This window comes from Rhinatrema bivittatum, chromosome 5 (genome assembly GCF_901001135.1).
Source record: "Rhinatrema bivittatum chromosome 5, aRhiBiv1.1, whole genome shotgun sequence".
Lineage (NCBI taxonomy): Eukaryota > Metazoa > Chordata > Amphibia > Gymnophiona > Rhinatrematidae > Rhinatrema > Rhinatrema bivittatum.
This window is the reverse complement of record NC_042619.1, coordinates 139,045,484-139,071,628: the sequence shown is the minus strand read 5'-3', so window position 1 is coordinate 139,071,628 and position 26,145 is coordinate 139,045,484.

Sequence of the window (26,145 nt, the reverse complement as noted above, 5' to 3'; positions counted from 1 at the left end):
TATTATGAGTTTTTGTCTCTGTGGCCAACTTCATTTCAAATTTTCTCTTCGCCTGTCTTATCAATGTTTTACATTTAACTTGACAATGCTTATATTTTATCCTATTTTCTTCAGATGGATCCTTCTTCCAATTTTTGAAGGATGTTTTTTTGGCTAAAATAGCCTCTTTCACTTTACCCTTTAACCATGATGGTAATTGTTTGCCTTCCTTCCACCTTTCTTAATACGTGGAATACATACGGACTGCGCCTCTAGGATTGTATTTTTAAACAATGTCCAAGCCTGTTGAAAACTTTTAACCTTTGCAGCTGCACCTTTCAGTTTTTTTCTCATTTTATCAAAGTTTCCCTTTTGAAAGTTTAGTGTTAGAGCTGCAGATTTACTTATTGTGCCCCTTCCAGTTATTAGTTTAAATTTGATCATGTTATGATCACTGTTGCCAAGTAGCCCCAAGACCATTATCTCTCTCACCAAATCCTGCATTCCACTAAGAATTAAATCTAAAATAGCTCCCTCTCTTGTTGGTTCCTGAACCAATTGCTCCATGAAGCAATCATTTATTACATCCAGGAACTTTATGTCTGGAGGAGAAGTCCATTACCTGCTATTAAGTTCACTTAGAGAATAGCCACTGCCATTAGCAATGGTAACATGGACTAGACTTAGTTTTTGGGTACTTGCCAGGTTCCTATGGCCTGGATTGGCCACTGTTGGAAACAGGATGCTGGGCTTGATGGACCCTTGGTCTGACCTAGTATGGCATTTTCTTATGTTTTCTTAAGTCCTGATGTTACATTTACCCAAACAATATTGGGTTAATTGAAATCTCCCATTATTATTGCACTGACAAATTGGTTTGCTTCCCTGATTTCTCTTAGCATTTCATCATCTGTCTGACCATTTTGTCCAGGTGGACGGTAGTATACTCCTATCACTATATTCTTACCCAACACACATGGGATTTCTACCCATATATATTATACTGAGCATTTAGTCTCGTGTATGATCTTTATCTTGTTGGACTCTATACCCTCCTGGACATAAAGTGCCACACCCCCACCAAGTTGATCCTCCTTATCATTGCGATATAATTTGTACCCTGATATAGCACTGTCCCATTGGTTATCCTCCTTCCACCAAGTCTCTCTGATGCCAATTATGTCAATCTCATCATTTGCTGCTATACACTCTAACACTCCCCTCTTACTTTTTAGACTTCTGGCATTGGCAGACAGACATTTCACAGTGTGTTTTTTGCTTGTTTTAACAACCTGCTTTTCAGTTGTTTGGGATAATTCGGAAATCATTAGCTTTGGTGATTATTTACATATAAGCATATGGACTATGTTTGCTTTTAATGGAACTTCTCTGTTGGGATGCCCTACCTCTCCTGTTTCATTAGTATCCTTCAAGGATACATTTCTCCGAACCATGCACTGCTGAGTGACTGTCGGCTTCCCCCCTTGTTCTAGTTTAAAAGCTGCTCTGTCTCCTTTTTGAAAGTTAGTGCCAGCAGCTTGGTTCAACTCTGGTTAAGGTGGAGCCCATCTTTTTGGAAAAGTCTTCCCTTTCCCCAAACGTTTCCCCATTTTCTTACAAAGCTGAATCCCTCTTCCCTGCACGATCGTTTCATCCACGCATTGAAACTTTGGAGCTCTGCCTGCCTCTGGGGACCTGCACGTGGAACAGGAAGCATTTCAGAGAATGCCACCCTGGAGGTTCTGGATTTCAGCTTCCTACCTAAAATCCTAAATTTGGCTTCCAGAACCTCTCTCCCACATTTTCCTATGTCGTTGGTGCCCACATGTACCACAACAGCCAACTCCTCCCCAACACTGTCTATAATCCTATCTAAGTGACAAGTGAGGTCTGCCACTTTTGCACCAGGCAGGCAAGTTACCAGGCTGTCCTCACGTCCACCATCCACCCTGCTATCTACATTTCTAATAATCAAATCACCAACTATGATGGCTGGCCTAACCCTTCCCTCCTAGGCAGTAGCCCTGAGAGACTTGTCCTCAGTGCGAGAGGACAATACATCACCTGGGGAGCAGATTCTTGCTACAGGATCAGATCCTGCTACATCAGGGTGATGTTCTCCTACTGGGAGACCTTTCTGATCCAAGGCAGCACTGGGGCTTCCAGACTGGATTTTGGACTTGGCTACTATGTCCCTGAAGGTCTCATCAATGTACCTCTCTGTCTCCCTCAGCTCCTCCCCTCCAAGTCTGCTACTCTAACCTCCAGAGATCGGACTCGTTCCCTGAGAGCCAGGAACTCTTTGCACCGAGTGCACACATACATTCTCTCACCAGCGGGTAAAAAATCATACATGTGGCACTCAATGCAAAAGACTGGAAAGCCCCCCTCTTGCTGCTGGACTGCTGCCTTCATCTTAGTTTTATTGAGTTCCTAGTTAAGTTTAGGATACTAAAGGATTTGGAATGAGAGTACTTAAAAATTACACGTGAATTTACTAATTAATCAGCTAGTGTCCTACAAGGGGATGATTAAACTTTCAATAAGGGCTGGTACAATAGTACGATTTAGATAAGACCCTGATTGATTTTTAATGAGAAAGTTTCTTGTGCCTAAAAATCAAGGGTTGAGTGGGTGGGAAAGACAGACACTAGAATTAACTATCTCTGGCTTGCTTATTACCTCAGACACACACAAATTCTAAATAATATATCCCTTAATTTCACCTTTCACCAAACTTTTATAAGCCCAAAAGTTTCTTTAAGCTATACTTACCAATCCTCTTTAACCACCGTTAAAATTAATCTTCACTCAGTTAATGGAAGGGTTTGAGATTCCAGTCCTCCTCTACTGCAAAGGGTGTGGGGCCTCTGGAAGCTGGGGCTGTGGAAGTCAATCCCTGGATTGCTTGCGGTGACCTCTGGACTCCTCTCCCGGGGGATGCTGGGAGCAGTATGCAGATGAGCCTTCCGGTCCTCCTCTACTGCCTTCTGGTCCTCCTCTACTGTTTGAATAGGTATCAATTTACCCTTTGGAGAAAACTGACTTAAGAAGGCCCCTGCTCCGATTGCAGAGGCGTCGACTTCTATGATGAATGAACATCTTGGGTCTGGGTGCTGAAGATAAGGACCAGAACAGAATGCTTCTTTTAACATCTCAAAGGCGGCTTGGGCTTTGGGAGTCCACATGCAAGTATTAGCCCCTTTCTTGGTCATGGCGGTAAGCGGAGCAGCTAGGGTAGAATAATTGGCAATGAAGCTCCTGTAATAGTAAAGCCAAGGAAACATTATAAGGCCCGCAGGCCTTTTGGCTGGGGCCAGTCCCAGATCAGCTGGACTTTATCTGGATCCATGGAGAATGCTTGATCGGATATGATGTACCCTAAGAAGGGTAAATGATTTCGCTCAAAGAGGCACTTTTCTAACTTGGCATAAAGATGATTTTCTCTTAGATGTTGGAGGACAATTCTAACATGATCTCGGTGGATTCAAGGTCTTTAGAAAAGATCAGGATGTTGTCAAGGTATATGACTTCGAATGAGTACAAGAGGTCTTGGAGGATTTCGTTCATAAAGCATTGAAAGACCACTGGGGCATTGCATAACCCAAAGGGCATCACGGTATATTCATAGTGACCATCCCTCATGTTGAATGCGGTCTTCCAGATATCTTCAGGTTGGATGCGTACCAGATTGTACGCACCCCTCAAATCCAACTTGGTAAAGATCCGTGACCCTTGAAGGCGGTCAAACAACTCACTGATAAGGGGCAATGGGTACCAGTCTTTTCAGGTTATGGCATTCAGCCCTCTGAACTCAATTCAAGGGTGTAAACTGCCGTCCTTTTTCTTGACGAAGAAAAAGCCTGCTCCGGCGGGAGAATCGGAGGGTTGGATGAAACCTTTTTCTAAGTTCTCTTTAATATACTCAGACATGGCCAGGGTTTCTGGACGGGACAATGGATACGTTCTGCCCTTAAGAACATAAGAACATAAGAAAATGCCATACTGGGTCAGACCAAGGGTCCATCAAGCCCAGCATCCTGCTTCCAACAGTGGCCAATCCAAGCCACAAGAACCTGGCAAGTACCCAAAAACTAAGTCTATTCCATGTTACCATTGCTAATGGCAGTGGCTATTCTCTAGGTAAACTTAATAGCAGGTAATGGACTTCTCCTCCAAGAACTTATCCAATCCTTTTTTAAACACAGCTATACTAACCACATCCTCTGGCAACAAATTCCAGAGTTTAATTGTGCGTTGAGTAAAAAAGAACTTTCTCCGATTAGTTTTAAATGTGCCCCATGCTAACTTCATGGAGTGCCCCCTAGTCTTTCTACTATCCAAAAGAGTAAATAACCGATTCACATCTACCCATTCTAGCCCTCTCATGATTTTAAACACCTCTATCATATCCCCCCTCAGTCGTCTCTTCTCCAAGCTGAAAAGTCCTAACCTCTTTAGTCTTTCCTCATAGGGGAGTTGTTCCATTCCCCTTATCATTTTGGTAGCCCTTCTCTGTACCTTCTCCATCGCAATTATATCTTTTTTGAGATGTGGTGACCAGAATTGTACACAGTATTCAAGATGCGGTCTCACCATGGAGCGATACAGAGGCATTATGACATTTTCCGTTTTATTCACCATTCCCTTTCTAATAATTCCCAAAATTCTGTTTGCTTTTTTGACTCCAGCAGCTCACTGAAACGACGATGTCAATGTGTTATCCACTATGACACCTAGATCTCTTTCTTGGGTTGTAGCACCTAATATGGAACCCTTGGGAGGCATCGAGCCTGGCAGAAGTTCTATAGGCCAGTTCAGCTTGCGTAGCAGAGGTAGTGTGTCAGCCTTCTGCTTCAAGAAGATGTCTACAAACTCGGCATACTGGGTAGGCAAACCAGATAGGGTGGTAGACTTCAAGACAGAAATGACTGGAGATACTTGACGTAGACATGTCTTCTGGCATTTGGAACCCTACTGCACCAATTGCAGGTAATACCAATCAAACTGGGGTTCGTGGGACTGGAGCCAGGGCAGCGCCAGGATGACTGGATCTGTAGAGCATTTTAACACACAAAGGACATCTCCTCCTCGTGGAAAGTGCCCACGATAAGACGAATGGGCACTGTTCGATGGGTGATGAGCCCTGGAAGATGTTTTCCTTGGATGGAGGCAATACGAAGGCTCACCTCTAATGACTGAAGAGGAATGTTCAGAAACTTGACATGTCATCCATGATGAAGCTGGCACTTGCCCCTGTATCGATAAGAGCAGTGATGGCGAAGGAGTGGGACTCGATGCCCAGAGAGACTGGAAGCAGGAGTTGAGGACCGGTGACAGTAGTGCCTAAGCTCAGGACCCCTGCCGGGCTCAGGCGTTGCAGTTTTCTGGATGGACTGGACAGGACTGCCGAAGATGTCCAGAGGCACCAAATTAAAGGCAAAGACCTTCCTTCATCCGATGAAGACGTTCGGTCAGAGACAGTCGCCCATGGTTCACCTCCATGGATTGCACCACGGGAGGAGGAGGTGGTGGGAGTCTTGGCTGGAGGACTCTGGACACGCATGGGACATGGAGGAGGAGAGCGAGAGGCCTTTACTTCCAGGTGCTGTTGCCGGAGTCGATGGTCGATCTTCCCGGTGAGGGAAATCAGGTCCTCTAGAAATGTGGGAGTCTCACGAATGGAGAGTTCAACTTTGAGAGCGCTGGAGAGATCATCTAGGAAGATGGCTTGCAGACAATCTTCTTTCCACCCAAGCTCGGTAGCCAGGGTCCTAAATTCCACCGTATAATCTGCGAGGGTCCGTGACCCTTGACAGAGGTGGAGTAGATGAAGCCTGGCTACAGTTTGGCAGCCTGGGTCTCCGAAGGTCTGCTTGAAGAGAGCAACAAACTCAGATAACTTGGAAAGCAGGGGATCAGAGCATTCCCACAATGGAGAGGAAAGGATGAAGGTCACTTTGGTGGTTTCCTTCAGGAACAAGGAGGGTTGGAGTGCAAATTGCATGAACTACTGATTGAGGAAGCCACGACAGGAGCGTGGGTCCCCGTTGTATCGAGGAAGTGCAGGGAGCGCCAACGATGCTTTGGGTAGCATACAGGCCGATAGGCCCACGGGATTGGCCAGAACTGTATCTCGTAGCTGGAAACAAAGCTCTTCCATCAAAGAGGCTAATGATTCCAAAGCTTGGTGATGTTCTTTGACTGTTGTGGCCAAACCCTGTAGGGTCCTGGAGGCGGGAGACTCCGCCAAGTCCATGGCCTTGGCAACCTGTTGCACTTGGAGTTGTACCCTTGTCCTGGAATAGTGTGGAATGACTCCCTGTTAGGGACCAGGAAGCACCTGCCCCCAGGGGGCAGAGCAGAGACAGAGGCTAGGATGAGCTTCAACACTGGAAGCCTGCGGTCCCCCCGGGTGTAGCCTATAGGAACTGGGCCGCTTGGACTTAGGTGGGCCTCGCAGGGTCTCCCAGAGAGGTAGTAAAGAGGCATGCCCACGAGCAGCAAGGGAGCATGGTCGGTCACTAGGCTGTAGGCCTGGAGGATCAGGGAATGCCAGTACAGCATAGGCAATGACAAGGCAAGGGACAAAGCCAGAATCAAGAGACGTGGTCAATGGCACCCGGGATCAGGTTCCGTGTATCAGTCCAATGAGTGTCAGCCAAGACAGAAGTCAGATACTAGGAGTCAGTCCAAGAGTATTCAATGAAGTAGGGGTCATGTTCCAGAGGTCAGATGAGGTAAGAAGGCAGGCAAAGGTCGAGATCCAGGCAGCAAGCAGAAAGATCAATGGAGCAGGCCGAGGTCAGTACCAGAGAGACAGTCCGAAGGTACTACTTGGGGAGACAGGACAGACAGACGCTGGACAGGCTGGAACAGTAGAACGCTGGAACAAGGCTGGAACAAGAGTGGAACCAGACTGTGAACGAGGAGGCAAACTAGTACACATACAGTACCGACCCGATTACCAAGGCAAGGAAGTGCAGGCAGGAACTTCCTTATGTAGCACATTCAATCAGGGCGCGCCGCAGAGATAGGACCCGCCCCTGGCTCTATAAGAGGCCGGGCAGTCCGCACACACGTAGGGGTGTGGCCAACGCCATTGAGGACGCTGAACTCCGGCGTGAGGCCTGGTGCTCAGTGGAAGACCTGGCGACTGCCGCCGCAGGACGCCAAGGCCTGGAAGAACTCGCAGCTGCTGCTGGGGAGGCCGACCCGTGACCTGCAGAGGAGCTAGAGAGGTGAGCAGGCCCGTGCGCAGGCCGGGCGCGGACGGGGCGCACGACATTTATGTATTACAAATTGAGAAAAAAATGATTTTAGAAATGTTTTGATAGCATCATGTGATTAAGATGTATTCAGTCTTATCTTTGCTTAACTTGGGGAAAATAAGAGTATGGTTGGAATAAGTTATGTTGAAGGCAACATAATGTTAAAAAAGGGGGAAGAGTAAACAGGGGTTAAAATATGCAATAAGAGGGTAAAGAATTTTTTTTTTATACTGACATGAGTCCTGGAACTGTAAGAAAACATTGCTGGGGTATGTCAGGTAGTCCTTCTTCTCACAGAGTATGTAGCTGTTGTGGCTCAAATTGGAGGAGACTTTGGAGCTGTGTGACAAGTGTCCTTAAGTGCAGGCAGTGACAAGATACACAGAATAAAAAAAGATCATCATGTTATCTGTGATGGCATGAAGAGAGTAACTCAGGGGAACTTAGAAGCCTCCGGGAGGTAAGGAATCAGCTGTGAGAGGGGTTGTTTTTTTGTCCCAGTTTTCCCATTCAGTTACCAGGGGTGGGCGGGACTGAAGTACAGTGAGCTGAGAAAGAGAAGGGCTGGAGGTTTTGATTGTCATTTTGCTACAGTAGTCCTGCTAAAGCTAGGGCAGATGGGACTTTCATGCTGAAGAGTATGCAAAACCCAGCTCTCATTATCTTCTGAGAGCTTTAGCATGTGGAGAGGAACCAGGACACAGAGAGGAGAGCAGACTGCTGCTGCAAAGCTCCTTTATATACAGCCTGTTTCTCTGTGTCAAATTCAATGAAATACAGAGGGAATTGAGGAAAACTGGTTAATGTCTGAAATTTTAAGAGTGAATGAAGTTTGCTTTGAGGGTATTTAATCCTAGGAATACAAGGTGCAGATAACCAGATCGTGTAAATACAACTGGGCTGCATGACTCCCCCCAGTTTATTTGAGATAGAACTGTTGAAAGAAAATATGGTGTGAAAGAGAAATAATTGTAAAATCACACTTTGATTTAATTGTGTACCCTTTATGAGTTATTTACCATCAACTTTTTGGACTTGTTCAGGTGGCTGTTTTAAGTGCCTGCTTAATACAGAATCCAGACAGAGGGATAAGTAAACTGAGAGAGAGAAAGAAATTGCAGTCAGGTGGCTGGTGTTAATGTTCATTTTATCAGAGTGGATACTTTAAATAAAGAAATCCCTGAACAGAAAAAAAGTGTTAGGGAAGACCATGTGAATAGCTTCAAGGAAAACCTGCTTAGTTTGTGAAAATACCTGAAGAAAAGGCAATGAAGTACATAGGACAGTTTGAGAAATGAACATCAAGAACATTTGTCTTGCAGAGAGACATTAACTGCTATCCCATTATTCCTAGCCAGGATAGTCACTATTAAGATTAATTAAAACTCTCAGTCAGCCCTGAACATCTGAATAACAGAAATAACAACAGAAAGGTATGAGTAAGAAAAGAAAGGGAAGGACAGTGGGATATTTCATCTTCTACAGTGGGATATTTCATCTTCTATCTCTGAATAAAATATATCTATTCTGGAACTCACTTCTATTCTGAACCATAGAAATTAAGTGCCGAAAGATTGTGAAAGGAGAAGAGAGTAATAGTGTATGTAAGAAAACACAAGAGTAAATAAGAAATTACTCATTCCCAATTAGGCAGATACAGTAAGGAGCGGTAGGAAGAGGTGTGTTAGGGCCGGGCACACCCACGTTTGCCGCACGCACAGTTCGGATCACCTACCGCTCGATACTGTATTTAAATAGCTTGCAAATGCAAGCCACGTCCAAGAAACGTCCGTGAAGCGTTAGGCCCGCGCAATCCATTTTACTGTATAGAGCGCTAAACAGCGCCTATACAGTATCCTGGGTGCGCTGGTACCTGTCATTTCAAATGACGTTTGAAATGACAGGTACCAGGAGGATTGCGAATCCTCTCTCCCCCCCTCTCGAAGCAAGGCGCAGGGTGAAAATTAAAACAAAAGTGATTGAATTGTAATAAAAGTAAACTTACTGCATGTGAATTTTCTTTGAACAGTCCTCTCTCTCTCTCCTTCTCCCGAGGCACGCACCGCGGCTCCCCTGCCTCCCGGGGGCAGCCGGCGGCAAAAGTGGCTTCCAGCAGCCCCCGCTGGCGAAGGTGAATGAATGTGCGCCTGTGCGTGCAATTTTGGTGCTCAAGGCGTGACGTCACGACGTTTGGCGTCACGACATGTGACGTCGGCGTTCGCTAATGCACTGCCTTGAGCGCCCAAATTGCATTAATTCACCTTCGCCGGCGGGGGCTGCTAGAAGCCGCTTTGGCTCCCCTGCCCCCGCTGGCGAAGGTGAATGAATGCACACCTGTGTGTGCAATTTGGGTGCTCAAGGCAGTGCATTAGCGAACGCCGACGTCACACGCCGTGAGGTCAAACATCGTGACATCACACCTTGAGCACCCAAATTACACACACAGGCGTACACAGGTGTGCATTCATTCACCGCTGGCGGGGGCTGCTGGAAGCCGCTTTCGCCACCGGCTTCCTCCGCCTGGATGAATGCATGCCGCTTTCGACGCCGGCTGCCCCCGGGAGGCAGGGGAGGCAGGGGAGCCGCAGTGTGTGCTTCAGGAGGAGGGGAGAGAGAGGACTGTTCAAAGAAAATTCACATGCAGTAAGTTTACTTTTATTACACTTTATTTACTTTTGTTTTAATGACATGTCGAGCCGATTTTTGCCCTGCGCCTTGCTTCGGGAGGGGGGGATTTTGACCGGGGCCTGCCTATTGCTGTCACACCACACTAACGCCAGGGTAAGTGTCCCGGGGGTGAGGGGGTCGTTTGCCCATGAAATTTCGTCTCTCTGACCTGACGCTCCACACTAACGCAGGGGTAGGGGTAGGCGGTAAGTTAGCAGGTTAAACGCGCGGCAAAACTACAGGTTAAAAAGGAGATAATTGGGGCGCACATTACTGTATGGGAGGGAATAGCTAATCAGAGCGTTTACATCTCATATACATGCTGCGGGCGGAAAGGGTTACCGGTTGATTTAAAGAAGCGGTAAGGATGAGTTAAAAGAGATAGTGAATCGCGGGTTGGACTTAGGCGGCCAAATTGTGAGTTAGAAGCGGGTTAGAAACAGGGTAACCGCGGCCGCGCTTTACTGTATCGGCCTGTTTGTTAGCAAGAGCAGGGTACCTTGCTTGTTTTTTTTATTTCTTCACTAAGCTAGAACAAGTTCAATTAGACAGTGAAGATACCACATGTAGCAACACCAGTTGTACATCTTTGGAAGAGGGGTCTGCAATAGAGCAATTAGGGAGCACATGTTTTATGTTTTTAAAAATAGTCAGGAAACCTGTGACGGATAAGGAGACAGCTGAGAGAACCGAACTACAGACAGCACACTCAAAGATCCAGAGGCCAGAGGCAAAGATTCATCAAGGCTCTACAGCATGAGGAGACTAAGCAACACTGGACTCTATTTGAAAGAGCGAAGGGCCAGATTTTAGTAGCTACGCGTCAGCATAGATTTGTGCGCGCAATCCGGAGCGCACAAATCTACACCCGATTTTATAACATGCGCGCGCAGCCGCGTGCATGTTATAAAATACGGGGTTGGCGCGCACAAGGGGGTGCACACTTGTGCACCTTGTGCGCGCCGAGCCCTAGGGAAACCCCGATGGCTTTCCCTGTTCCCTCCGAGGTCGCTCTGAAATCTTTCCTTCCACCCCCCCAATCTTCCCCTCCCTTCCACTACCTAACCCACCCCCTAGCCCTACCTAAACCCCCCTAACCTTTATTCTAGAAGTTGAGCCTGCCTCTGGGCAGGCATAGGTTGCATGTGCCGGTGCACGATCCCAGGCCCAGTGGCAGTGGAGAGGTCTCTGGCCACTCCCACGCCCCACCCATTTTTTCAAGTCCTGTGTATGTTTTTTTGTAAGCTGCCAACTACTTTGGATTGTGTTGGCTAAAAATGTGTGTGAAACTAAATTTAAAAATTAAACACCAAACTACAATGTAGGTCAAATTGAGTATGTTGGTCCTTTTTTAATTTATGAAAAAGTTTTAAACCACCTGAGTAGAATGTTTATCCCATATGAACTAGGCAATTTTCAGTCCAATACAGTGATGGTGGAGATGGGGTTGATATTCATATTAACCTGCAAACATTGCAGCATGTGATGTGTTATATCTTCCCAAGACACAATGATACAATGTTTGCTCAGTAAATGTGTTTTGTTGAGTCTGCAGATGGGATTGCATGGGGCTTGAAGTATGGACAGGTATTTCTGGTTTCTTGCTCTTAGTTTGAGCTAACGTCATGGATCCTGTATTTCCAGCCAATTCCAGCACAGTAAATTTGCATGTCTGAAAAGAAATAGTGAGATTCAAGAATCAGGTCATGGCAGCTCCAAAATACTTATTTGTATGCATTTTGTAATCAGTGTGCCACTGTTCAGCTTTCTGAATAACCCTTTCAACTTTGAATGCAAAATATGTTTCTTTGCTGGTCTATACTATTTGCTTCAGACATTTTTACATCTCTCAAATAGGTGAATTGGCTCCAAAGACATTTAAAAGTATTGCCTTAAGATGAGGAGCCCTATTTGAATTTGCTTCCAATTGAGTGATGCACTGACTGTTATATTTTTCGTGTTCATTCTGAACCTCTATGATAACTATTTTAACTTTTATCTTCTAGATGTATACACATCTAATCTGGGGATATTTGAAACTGACGGAACGGTTTGTATCTTTTACTTCTAAAAATAAATTACTTTTTTAATGTAAGAGGGCAATTTTGAAACTGCTCACAGTGCTTGCAGGCCTCTACTTTTTGTGTTTGGGTCTGCAGGTCGGCAGGGGAAAACGCCCATGTACTTTGCACTTGCGTCAAAGCAAGTACAAATAACTCACATTAAAGTACATGCAGGAATTTCAAAATGAAAATCTTTGCCTGCATTCCCCCTCCTGACCTAACCCCTCCCATTTGAATTACCATGGGTAAAAGTACCCGTGCTGTTTCATATCATACATATTTTTACCTGTCCTAAAGTGGGGAAAATTCAAACTATGGCCTAGATTCATCAATAACGCATAGATAGCACATGCATTATCCAAAAAGGGTTGTGTTTATGAAATTGGAAAGTTATTGTACTATGTGGTAAGCTATGCCTTGCATAGGTATTATTGCATGGTGCAGTAAATGTAAGTGCACCCTGCGATAATCCCTATTTGGGGGCGGTGAGTGAGTGAGAGAGAGAGAGAGAGAGACTATCTACAAGGCCCTCATTATAGTTAAGTATTTATATCTCTATAGCAGGGCCACCTGATAGGTCGAGATAAGGTGTTAGTGGTGGTATAGAGTTTAGGGGCCAGTTTCGCATGCAGAGTGAGATGTACGAACAGCACAGTACACCTTGGTGAAGGTTTGAAGTCTTTTGGAGTGAGAAAAGTCTCAAAAAGATGACATTTCTACTATGTTCTCTCACCTAGCTTGATGGACTCTATAATAGGGTACCATCAAGCTTGGTTGGCCCTCCTATAGAGATATAAATAGGTGCCCTCAGTGAGGGCCTCCCCAGAGGCGTGCTCTATCTCTCTCCCCACTCCCTTCCCAAGCACAGAAATGGCCAAAATACAATTCTAAAAATTTATCACAAATTGCATTATGGCCATATTGCACAGGCATTAGAACCATGCAATATGACCCATAATTTTACTAATTCCCACCCATTACTCCTCCCCAATCCTGCCCATCCCAAAAATTTGTATTTGCACTGTGCGGTACAGTGTTTTTCACAAGTGATAATGCATTATCACATGTGAAAACACCATAACGCACTTTCATGCATGATCCCCTATATTTTTACTTGGACAAAACACATTTACCCATATAAAAATTTGATTATTGGCCCCTAAGTAGTGAAATTACATAAAAATAAATGTACAAATATGATTTACTCAAAGCATTCCAAACTGTATCCATCATGAATGACCTTCAAATATAAGATAGGTGCTCACATTTTTCCTCTCCCAACACAGTATCCCACTCAAAATAATCACACAAATATATAGTTATAGATATACAGATAGAAATAGATACCTATACATATGTATCTAAGCTTGTTGATTGATGCCACTAGAGCTCCAATTAAATTTGGTATAGAAAGTTAGTTGGTTTCCTCATAGTCAGTTCAATGAACAGAAAATCACTTTTGAAAGTCCCTTAACTAATATTCCTGGTACACATAAAAGTCTGCTGATGTTAGTAAGAAATGATTCTCTCAAATCCCCTTGCAGTTGGTCATATGGGGTTTTCTTTTGTTATCCATATTTTAAGCCTTGTTTTGAATAAAACAATTTTAGTAAACAGAAGCCTTTTAAAGAACACATTTTCACAAGCATGGTATGAATTACTTGACTCATCTCACATAATATATCAGTACATGAATATGTATATTCATAAGAAATGCAAGCATCCACAGGAGATTTCGAGAGAATTTAAAAAATACAAGCTAATATGTAGCACTGCCATAATTCCCTTTTTCTGAGTCTTCCTGATAATTTGTTGAGAGTTTTGCAAATAATGCAAAACTCTGCAGCATGTATTCTGACTAGCACTCTAATTCAAGAGCATATAATGCCTGTACTTTCCACTTTCCATTGGCTAAGAACATAAGAACATAAGAAAATGCCATACTGGGTCAGACCAAGGGTCCATCAAGCCCAGCATCCTGTTTCCAACAGTGGCCAATCCAGGCCATAAGAACCTGGCAAGTACCCAAAAACTAAGTCCAAATCCGCCCAAAACCGGGCGGATTTACGCGAGCAGGGCCCTGCGCGCCGGTAAGCCTATTTTACATAGGACTACCGGCGCGCGCAGAGCCCCGGGACTCGCGTAAGTCCCGGGGTTTTAGGAGGGGGCGTGTCGGGGGGCGTGTCGGGGGACGGTCCCGGTCGTCGCGGCGTTTTCGGGGCGTGTCGGCAGCGTTTTGGGGGCGGGTACGGGGGCGTGGCTACAGCCCGGGGCGGTCCGGGGGCGTGGCCGTGCCCTCTGTACCCGCCCCCAGGTCGCGGCCCGGCGCGCAGGAGGCCCGCTGGCGCGCGGGGATTTACGCCTCCCGGAGGGAGGCGTAAATCCCCCAACAAAGGTAAGGGGGGGCTTAGACAGGGCCGGGTGGGTGGGTTAGGTAGGGGAAGGGAGGGGAAGGTGAGGGGAGGGCAAAAGGAAGTTCCGATTTCGGAGCGGCCTCGGAGGGAACAAGGGTAGGCTGCGCGGCTCGGCGCACGCCGGCTATACAAAATCCATAGCCTTGCGCGTGCCGATCCAGGTTTTTTAGTAGATACGCGCGGCTCCGTGCGTATCTACTAAAATCCAGCGCAAACAAAAGTAGGCCTATTCGCGCTCCTTTTAAAATCCGCCCCTAAGTGAACTTAATAGCAGGTAATGGACTTCTCCTCCAAGAACTTATCCAATCCTTTTTTAAACACAGCTATACTAACTGCACGAACCACATTCTCTGGCAACAAATTCCAGAGTTTAATTGTGCGTTGAGTAAAAAAGAACTTTCTCCAATTAGTTTTAAATGTGCCCCATGCTAACTTCATGGAGTGTCCCCTAGTCTTTCTACTATCCGAAAGAGTAAATAACCGATTCACATCTACCCGTTCTTGACCTCTCATGATTTTAAACACCTCTATCATATCCCCCCTCAGTCGTCTCTTCTCCAAGCTGAAAAGTCCTAACCTCTTTAGTCTTTCCTCATAGGGGAGTTGTTCCATTCCCCTTATCATTTTGGTAGCCCTTCTCTGTACCTTCTCCATCGCAATTATATCTTTTTTGAGATGCGGCGACCAGAATTGTACACAGTATTCAAGGTGCGGTCTCACCATGGAGCGATACAGAGGCATTATGACATTTTCCGTTTTATTCATCATTCCTTTTCTAATAATTCCCAACATTCTCTTTGCTTTTTTGACTGCCGCAGCACACTGAACCGACGATTTCAATGTGTTATCCACTATGACACCTAGATCTCTTTCTTGGGTTGTAGCACCTAATATGGAACCCAACATCGTGTAATTATAGCATGGGTTATTTTTCCCTATATGCATCACCTTGCACTTATCCACATTAAATTTCATCTGCCATTTGGATGCCCAATTTTCCAGTCTCACAAGGTCTTCCTGCAATTTATCACAATCTGCTTGTGATTTAACTACTCTGAACAATTTTGTGTCATCTGCAAATTTGATTATCTCACTCGTCGTATTTCTTTCCAGATCATTTATTAATATATTGAACAGTAAGGGTCCCAATACAGATCCCTGAGGCACTCCACTGTCCACTCCCTTCCACTGAGAAAATTGCCCATTTAATCCTACTCTCTGTTTCCTGTCTTTTAGCCAGTTTGCAATCCACGAAAGGACATCGCCACCTATCCCATGACTTTTTACTTTTCCTAGAAGCCTCTCATGAGGAACTTTGTCAAACGCCTTTTGAAAATCCAAGTATACTATATCTACCAGTTCACCTTTATCCACATGTTTATTAACTCCTTCAAAAAAGTGAAGCAGATTTGTGAAACAAGACTTGCCCTGGGTAAAGCCATGCTGACTTTGTTCCATTAAACCATGTCTTTCTATATGTTCTGTGATTTTGATGTTTAGAACACTTTCCACTATTTTTCCTGGCACTGAAGTCAGGCTAACCGGTCTGTAGTTTCCCGGATCGCCCCTGGAGCCCTTTTTAAATATTGGGGTTACATTTGCTATCCTCCAGTCTTCAGGTACAATGGATGATTTTAATGATAAGTTACAAATTTTTACTAATAGGTCTGAAATTTCATTTTTTAGTTCCTTCAGAACTCTGGGGTGTATACCATCCGGTCCAGGTGATTTACTACTCTTCAGTTTGTCAATCAGGCCTACCACATCTTCTAGGTTCACCGTGATTTGATTCAGTCCATCTGAATCATTACCCATGAAAACCTTCTCCATTACGGGTACCTCCCCAACATCCTCTTCAGTAAACACCGAAGCAAAGAAATCATTTAATCTTTCCGCGATGGCCTTATCTTCTCTAAGTGCCCCTTTAACCCCTCGATCATCTAACGGTCCAACTGACTCCCTCACAGGCTTTCTGCTTCGGATATATTTTAAAAAGTTTTTACTGTGAGTTTTTGCCTCTACAGCCAACTTCTTTTCAAATTCTCTCTTAGCCTGTCTTATCAATGTCTTACATTTAACTTGCCAATGTTTATGCTTTATCCTATTTTCTTCTGTTGGATCCTTCTTCCAATTTTTGAATGAAGATCTTTTGGCTAAAATAGCTTCTTTCACCTCCCCTTTTAACCATGCCGGTAATCAATTTGCCTTCTTTCCACCTTTCTTAATGTGTGGAATACATCTGGACTGTGCTTCTAGAATGGTATTTTTTAACAATGACCACGCCTCTTGGACATTTTTTACTTTTGTAGCTGCTCCTTTCAGTTTTTTTCTAACAATTTTTCTCATTTTATCAAAGTTTCCCTTTTGAAAGTTTAGCACGAGAGCCTTGGATTTGCACACTGTTCCTTTTCCAGTCATTAAATCAAATTTGATCATATTATGATCACTATTGCCAAGCGGCCCCACCACCGTTACCCTCTCTCACCAAGTCCTGTGCTCCACTGAGAATTAGATCTAAAATTGTTCCCTCTCTCGTCGGTTCCTGAACCAATTGCTCCATAAAGCTATCATTTATTCCATCCAGGAACGTTATCTCTCTAGCGTGACCCGATGATACATTTACCCAGTCTATATTGGGGTAATTGAAGTCTCCCATTATTACTGCACTACCAATTTGGTTAGCTTCCCTAATTTCTCTTAGCATTTCACTGTCCATCTCACCATCTTGACCAGGTGGATGGTAGTATACCCCTATCACTGTAGTCTTCCCTGATACACAAGGGATTTCTACCCATAACGATTCAATTTTGTATTTAGTCTCATGCAGGATGTTTATGCTGTTGGACTCTATGCCATCCCGGACATAAAGCACCACACCTCCTCCCGACTTCTCCTCTCTGTCATTGCGATATAATTTGTACCCCGGTATAGCACTGTCCCATTGGTTATCCTCTTTCCACCATGTCTCTGAGATGCCAATTAAGTCTATGTCATCATTTACTGCTATACATTCTAATTCTCCCATCTTACTTCTTAGACTTCTGGCATTAGCATACAAACATTTCAAAGTTTGTTTTTTGTTTGTATTTTTATTCTGCTTTTTAATTGATAGGGATAAGTTAGAATTTTTTAGCTCAGGTGAGTTTTTAGTTACAGGCACTTGGACTACTTTTCTAATTATTGGAACCTCACTGTCAGGATGCCCTAATTCTAATGCATCATTAGTATCCTTTAAAGATACATCTCTCCGAACCATGCGCTGCTGAGCGACTGTCGGCTTTCCCCTTTGTTCTAGTTTAAAAGCTGCTCTATCTCCTTTTTAAAGGTTAGCGCCAGCAGTCTGGTTCCACCCTGGTTAAGGTGGAGCCCATCCCTTCGGAAGAGACTCCCCCTTCCCCAAAAGGTTCCCCAGTTCCTAACAAAACTGAATCCCTCTTCCTTGCACCATTGTCTCATCCACGCATTGAGACTCCGGAGCTCTGCCTGCCTCTGGTGAACTGCGCGTGGAACAGGGAGCATTTCAGAGAATGCTACCCTGGAGGTTCTGGATTTAATCTTTCTACCTAAGAGCCTAAATTTGGCTTCCAGAACCTCCCTCCCACATTTTCCTATGTCATTGGTGCCCACGTGTACCACAACAGCCGGCTCCTCCCCAGCACTGTCTAAAATCCTATCTAGGTGACGCGTGAGTTCCGCCACCTTCGCACCAGGTAGGCATGTTACCAGGCGATCCTCACGCCCACCCGCCACCCAGCTATCTACATTCTTAATAATCGAATCACCAACTATGACGGCCGACCTAACCCTTCCCTCCTGGGCAGTAGGCCTTGGGGAGATATCCTCAGTGCAAAAGGACAATGCATCACCTAGAGAGCAGGTCCTTGCTACAGGATCCTTTCCTGCTACACCTGGTTGGTGCTCTCCCATTATGAGACCTTCTTCCTCCAGTTCAATGGTGCATTAAATTAAAAATCATAATGTTGATTCACAAATTGATCTAGAGAACTGCTACATCATGGATCAACTCGCTACTATGCATCAATAAGCCATCTAGATCAGTGGTCCCCAACCTTTTTTGCACCAGGGACCGGTTTCAAGCAAGACCATTTTTCCATGGCCCGGCAGGGCAGGGTAGGGGTGGGGCAGGGGCGGGGCTTTGGTCATATGGGGGCGGGGTTATGGAGAGGGTTGGATTTTAGTGCACACTTATCATTTAATTATGACATTTATAATGTGAATGTGACTCAACTCATGATAGGTTCTCACATGCATGACACACTGACCCATGATCGTCACGGGGCTAGATGTAAAAGTACAGTTTGCATCCTCGGGAACCCCCCTGACCCACAATAATGGATGTAAAGCAGAATTATGACATTCCCCATACAACTCACCCTACAAAAAAGATATTCTGGTTCTGGTGTCATCTCAGTAACAGCAACTCAAATTCCTTCTACTTCCAGGCTCAATAGCCCTACTTATGAAAAGACAGCAGTTTACCACCAATGCATGTCCTCTTGAGAAAACACAACAAATAAGACTGATACAAACGCTTACATGCTAGTAAAATATCTCATCTCAGTAACAGACACAGAACCGACCTAACATACTCCCAGGATCTGTAGTAATGCCCAAACTAATCCGCACACAGTTACACCTGTATTATGGAATACACTCAAACAGGAGCAATCCTATCTATGAAAAGGCAACACTACAAATATTAAATCAGGTCCTAAAAACCAATACACCTCTTATTAGGAAAACAGAACTAGCAAGCAGCTATAGATCCCCACACAGAAATAATTGTAAAACTATACTAATAAGCAGAATAAATGTTTCAAAACAGCTATGAACAGAATAACATCCAACAACTAAAAACTCATTAAAAATATTAAACATTCTCCAAACACCAATAAAATATTTCAAAAAAGCAGACATCACACAATTAAAATGGCAGTCAATCAAGAAAAATAAACTTAAAAAGCCACCTTTACTTACCCCCTCCAGCAGCTCTCCTACTCCCCTTCCATGTAGGCCATGGCACACACCAGAAGCAGCAGTAGAAGTTAAGCTCTATACTTATGGTTCTCTTCCTTAGTGCCCATGTCTCTCACACACACACCATACCAGTCATGCCCCCATGATCAGTTTCTGTCTCTCACACACCAATCATCTCCCAAACAGTCTTGACACACACACACCAGTTATCTTCCTGAACAGTTTCTCTCATGCCATACACACACACAGGCTTCCCACTCCCATATTCTACTTACATATATGGGCTTCTCACTCTCATAATCACTTTCTCTGTCTCTCTCTTACACACACACACACACACACACACTCACCAGTCTCTCACTCCCATGCTTGTTCTTTCCACATGCACAAGCTTCTCATTCCAATAATCACTTTCTTTCTCTCTCTCTCTCTCTCTCACACACACACACACACACACACACACACACACACACACACACACACAGGCTTCCCACTCCCATGTTCTCTTTCAGATATACAGGCTTCTTACTCCCATGATGTGTCTCACACACACCCAGGTTTCTCACTCCCATGCTCACTCTTCACATGCACAGGCTTCTCATTCCCATAATCACTTTTTCTCTGTTACACACACACCAGTCTCTCTCATTTCCATGCTCACCTGGGGCTTTACGCTCGCCGGCGGCCTATGCAAAATAGGTGCGCCGGCGCGCGCGGGCCTTTTAAAATCCGCCCCATACTGTTTTTCCCAGGTACGATTGAAACCAAAAGTGCACAAATACTTTCACCTTGAAAACAAGAGTAAAGCCCTTGGTTTAAATTTTAAGTGCTTTTGGTTCCCAATGTGGACAGTGTGAACATTGTCCCCTTCATTAATGTTTATGTTGATACCTGTAAAACAACTTTTAGATGTTAAGGCAAATAGAAAAGCTAGTTGCAGCAAACCGCAAGGGGGTCACCATGCAATACGCAAATTAGGTGGTCGCGCTAGCAAGGAGGCGCTAGGGTCGCTTGCATGACCTTAGCGCCTCCTTGCTAACGTGACCCCTCGGTTACCAGCGGTCTGTCGGTTATGAACACCGATGCCAATAAACTCCTCATCGGTTTTCATAACTGCAGTCAGCCGGTTATAAAAATCAACGCCGAGTTTATCGGTGTCGGTTTTCATTACTGCAGCCGGCCGGTTATGAAAACCGACGCCGAGCATATCTTCAAAGTGGCCGGCAGAGTTTTTTTTTCTTTTATCTTTTAAAAAAGTACAAAAAAGCAGTTTTTTCTTCTTTTCTGTACTTTTTTTCAGTGCGCTCCAGGCAGGCGTTAATAGCTGAGCGATAAATGTGCGTCTGAGATGCACATTTATTTTTTTGCATTTGGAGTGAATGAGTAATAGCCTCATTCACATGCATTTTTAATGTATTTCCGCCCTGGAGGCGACTGTTCAGTTCCTTGTAAACCGGTGCGATATGTATTCTTTACAGGAACATCGGTATATAAAAATTAAAAATAAATAAATAAATAAATTTGCATGTGATGAGTGCTAACTCATTCACTCCGCATCAGACGCTCGTTAAATAGGCACTAATCCCCCTACTGAATTAGGGAGTGGATTAGCGCCTACTTAACCTGCGACTGACAGCGTGTTAAACAGTGCGCTCAGCTGAGCGCACTGTATTTCATTGGCCCCTAGGAGTCTCATTCACTAAGCCAAGTTAGGTCATTAACCACAAATTGTTTTTCATACAATAAATGGCCTAACACAGGGATAATGTGAGATATTTGAAATATCGCTTTATTCCAGGCCCAGCAAATGTGTATTCAAATGTGCAAATTAGCATGACTATGCATGCTAATGAGCTCATTACTACCCTAATTAATGCAAATCAAATAGCGCAGCTTGAGGGAGAGCCAAGATGGTGCTTGCTGGATAGGTACGCATGTTTGTGCTCTCCTGATTTGAACTTTTCTTGGTTTTTCTTACCTCGTTTCCTTATGGGGAAGTGGAAGGGGGGACTGTGATGAGGTTCTCCTCTATTCTTCAAACCCACCAGACAACTATGCCTGAACAAGGATGAATTTTTCCCCCGATGACATCAGTGTCTAACTTGCATTGGTATGGCCAGCGCTTTGGTGGTTGAGGTATTGCTTAGCCTATATGATTGTCAAACAACTTGGCCCCCGGAGTTCGCTGCTGTAATACCAGAGGAGACCCTGTATTACCTTGAGAGTTCTGGTGCATTTGCTGAATCATCAGTTTGCGTTTCTCTCCTGCACACAGCTGTGTCATGCAGCATGATGGTGTGGAGTTTCTCCATTCCTCCCAGGGCCCAGATGGATATGCTGGGACAATGTTCGCTAGGATGTCAACTTCTATGGTGGTTTTTTCACCAGAAGATAGTGATGCATTTTGTTCACAGGAGGTCCAATATGCCATCTCTACGCTCTAGAACTCATTTAGTTAGACCACCTTCGATGTCCCTGTGGTCTGCTTAGCTACAGTCAAGAAGCTGGTTTCATTGTTAGCTATGTTAACTGTAGACATTCATTCGAAGTTTCAGAAGCAAGAACAGGGTTTGAAAATTGTGATAAGAGATTGAACAAGGTTGAGAAAACTTTGGAGCAAATGAATGAAGTCCAAGTAATATTATTAAAGATGAATATGTGTCTTCCCAATGACTGGAAAATTTGGAATATTTTATGATACTTGAACTTGCACTTGCTTAATTTTCCTCAAATTAGGTTAATCTCTCCATCTGAGTTATTTAAATCTGATATGAAAGAGGTTTTGGAAATACCAGAATCTGCTTTACCAATGTTTTCTAAGATTTATGATCTGCCAACTTCTTAGAAGTAATCAAATATAGTAGAGCTTGCTTCTCCTAATTTGTCTGATTTCCTAGACAGCGCTGACAATATTATTTCTGCAAGTACAACTTTATCGGTGACATTTGTTTTTCCACAGGTTTGTGATATCATTCTTTGCCTCTTTTTTGCCATCGTGAAAATTTTTTTAAGGGCCAGAAAGTCTGGATATTTCCTGATTTAGCTAAAGCTACATAGCATTATAGGAATAAATGTCTGGCCTTGAGGCCTGAGGTTTTGATATGAGGGGCAACCTGTTATATTTGGCATCCCTGTACATGTTATGTCAATTTGAACAATACTAAGTATTCATTTTTCAATCCATTTCAGTTGAAGGACTTCTTGGAAGCTAGATGCAAAACTATCTCCTAGCATATCCTGGGTTAGGTATGATTATACAGAGTAAGGTATTATTGTGTCCAAATGTGCTTGTTCTTCTATTTCATATTACTTTATTAGGCTCTTGTTGCACTGGAGGTGGACCCTTGGCCTGGTGCAGGATTGGTACGGCCCTCCAGTTGGACCCAGAGAATGCCTGCCACCAGGAGGCGGAGCACAGGAGGAGCAGAGTCTAGCTGGAGCTTCGCCAATAGATACCCAGGGTTCCCTCAGGTTGAGCCCTTGGTTACCCAGGCTGCCTGGTCTTAGGTGGGCCTCGCAGGGTCTCCTTGAGAGGAAGCGCAGGGGAGTGCCCACCATGAACAAGAGTGCATGGTCGATGTTCAGGCACAGATGTCCAGAGGTCGCAGGAGGCCAGAAGAGTGTCCGGGTGGATAGCTAGGATCAAGGCCAGAGTATCAGTCCAGAATGGTCAGCCAAAGCAGGGGTCAGTACCTGTAGTCAGACCAGGAGTGGTCAAGCTAGGCAGTGGTCAAGTTCCAGGCAGCAATCAGGAGTAGTCAGTGGACAGGCAGAGGTCGGTTCCAGGCAGCGATCAGGAGTAGTCAGAGAACAGGCAGAGGTCAGGTCCAGGCAGCAATCAGGAGAGGTCAGGAGCAAGCAAAGGTCAGTACCGTGAGATCAGTCTGAAGGGTACTACCAGGGATGGAGAGACGAAGGAACAGGAGACACTGGAACAGGAGACACAGGAGACACTGGAACAGGACATGCTGGAATAGGCAAACTAGAGACTCCAAGGCAAGGAAGTGGTGTCTGACCACTTCCTTATATCTGGACGTCAATCGGGGTGCGCCGTGGAGCTGGGAGCTGCCCTTGGCCCTTTAAGAGGCCGGGTGGTCTGCACACGCCTAGGGGCGGGGATGATGCCACGGAGGATGCTGAGCCCCACCATGAGGCCTGGTGAGAGGTGGAAGGCCCAGTGGACACTACCGCAGGATGCTGAGGCCGAGCAGAGCTGACAGCAGCAGTAGGGGCGGACAACCTGGGACCCTCTGGAACAGGGACGAGGTGAGCAAGCCTGGGCATGGGACGAGTGAGGAAGGGACGTTCAACACTCTTGCCCTCAGGCCCTTCTTTTCTCCCCTCTCTATATAGTGGACTAATCTGGCTGATTTAAATTATGTATTTTTTTTCCTTTTCTTTATTTGTATTTTGCCATTTTTTCTTTCAAATATGTTTTATATTTGATTATATATTACTAGCCGTTAAGCCCACAACAACGGGCTACAATAAAAACTTTTTTCGGTCCGCTTTCGGACACTGCACCCATCTACACTTCTTTTCCCTCACTCCCCCTTCCCCTCGCTCATTCACCTCAGTCACTCAACCCCCTTCCCTCCCCTGCCCCCACTCAAACTCCCTTCCCTCACTCTTACCTTCCCCTCATCCTCCCTCCGACTCCCTCTCCTCACTCTCACCTCCCCCTCATCCTCCATTCCACTCCCTCCCCTTCCCTCACTCTCACCTCCCCCCTCATTCTCCCTCCCCACTCCCTCCCCTCACTCTCACCTCCCCCCTCATTCTCCCTCCCACTCCCACTCCCTCCCCTTCCCTCACTCTCACCTCCCCTTCCCTCACTCTCACCTCCCCTTCCCTCAGTCACTCCCACTCTCCCCTCAATCCCATCCCTCACTCTCATCCCCTCCCAGCTCATCCACACCCCGTCCCACTCCCTCTTTTTCTCTTCTGCACAACGTCTTACCCTTCCCACTTACTCACTCATCCCTTTTCCTTCCATCCCCTCATCTTCCCTTTCCTTCCACTATCATCTCATCCACAACCCCTTCCCTCTCCCTCAGCCCTCCTCCCCTCCCTCTTTTTCTTTTCTATAGGGCTGACTGGGAGGGACCAGGCTACAGGAGGCGGCATTTGCTGATGGAACTGCAGCATTTTAACAGCCTGAGCCTGTCCCTCCGTCGCCGTCCCTACTTCCTACTCCCTCCCCCCTTCCCCGGCAACAGAGGGCCAGGCTCAGGCTGTTAACATGTCTGAGGAGCCTTTTCTTGGAGCACCTGACCACCGCACTCGTTGCTTGCCCGCCTGTCGCTCAGCTTTCACTGCCGCTGCTCCTCTACGCCGCATCCGCCGCTCTCTGTTGCTGGCCCAACCGATGCTGACATACCGCTGCCACTGCCACAAAACGCCGTGTCCGCCGCTCAGACCGACGTGCTCTCTCGCGGCACGTCAGGCAGAGTTCTTTCTGCTGCACATGCGCAGTAGAGCTGCTCCCTACTGCGCATTTGCGGCACGTCAGTCAAGCCTCATTTATCTAGTAGATAATTCATTAAAAATAAAGTTAAAAAAAATAAGGCAGCTTGACAAGAAATTTGCAAGCTCTGTTATTTGAATTGAAATTAACTACAGCTCCGGAGTTGTAGCTAATATCCCACAGGTGTATCAGGACGTTAACACATGTCCTGATGCATCCGTGGTGTAGCCTTAAAGGGGCCAATGGAACTGAGAACATCCTCCCCCACAAATAGCAAAAGCTTCGGGGGTGCACATAGATCACCTGTACCACCCCTCCTCCTGCCACCCTTAGTGGTGATTCATTTAAAAAAAAAAAGAAAAAGAAACATTTTAATATCCATGGCTAGTCTCAGCTCTGCTCCCCAACCTCAACCCATGACGCAAAAAAACCCTAGCCCTGGAAGGCCAGAAAGCTGGGATCCCCACCCACCATGGATTCTTCCTTTGTTGAAAATAATTACCTTGCTGGTCCAGTGAAACATGCCTTCCCCCCTTTCTTCCCCACCCCCTCCTCGCCTCCCTTGATCCCCCCCCCCCACTCCTTTCCTCTGTAGCCCACCATCTGACCCTCCCCCCACCCCTTAGTTACCCCACCTTTCCTCGTGTGCTCTCTCCCTGCTACTTTGTAACTCAGTGTTAATTATTGTATATCGTTTGGTCTCATTATATTGCTACTCTGTACTCAATACTAATTTTGGACATTGCTTGTTACTTACTGTAAATTTGTATATGCCTTTTGTTAGCTTCTGGACAACTGTTCTGCTCCGACGAGTCATTGTTCATTTGTTAATTTCTATCCTTTTTTTCCTTACTTCTCTTCATCAGAGCTTGGCATTCTTCACTGCCCCCCTTCTCTCCTACCCCTTTATATTGTATTTCTCTGAAGTTGTATGTAAACCGATATGATATTCATTCAAATATCAGTATAAAAAAAGCTAATAAATAAATAAATAATAACCCCCATCCATGGACCCCCTCCCTAGACCAAAAGAGGTCCCTGGTGGTCTTTTGGAATCCAACCTCCACCTCTGACCCCTTAATTTAAAAAAGTTCCCTGATGACCCAGTGGGGCTCAGAAAAATCCCTAGGCTCTGGGCCTAGGCAGCAGCCATTTTTCAAAATGGCACCACCCAGACATGGCCACTAGGAGCCATTTGTAAGGTTAGTTTTGAATTGGGGGGTGTGGGTGTTGGGGTCCCATGGGGAAAAATACCACAGCTTAATAAATGAGCCTCTATGTTATGT